A 342-nucleotide genomic window follows, 5' to 3' on the forward strand; every position below is an offset into this window, starting at 1 on the left:
GAACGGGGAGTGGGAAAGCACCGCAAACAACGACGGGGAGTGGAAAAACATCTCAAACAACAATAACATCTCAAACAACGACGGGGAGCGGGGAAACATCTCAAACAACAACGGGGAGTGGAAAAACATCTCAAACAACAATGGGGAGTGGGAAAACATGTCAAACAACAATGGAAAGTGGGAAATCATATCAAACAACAACGGGGAGCGGGGAAACATTTCAAACAACGACGGGGAGTGGGAAAACATGTCAAACAACAACGGGGAGTGGAAAAAACATATCAAACAACAATGGAGAGTGGGAAAACATATCAAACAACAATGGGAAGTGGAAAAACATGT

The sequence above is a fragment of the Mizuhopecten yessoensis genome, unplaced genomic scaffold, assembly GCF_002113885.1.
Source record: "Mizuhopecten yessoensis strain PY_sf001 unplaced genomic scaffold, ASM211388v2 scaffold7187, whole genome shotgun sequence".
NCBI classification, from domain to species: domain Eukaryota; kingdom Metazoa; phylum Mollusca; class Bivalvia; order Pectinida; family Pectinidae; genus Mizuhopecten; species Mizuhopecten yessoensis.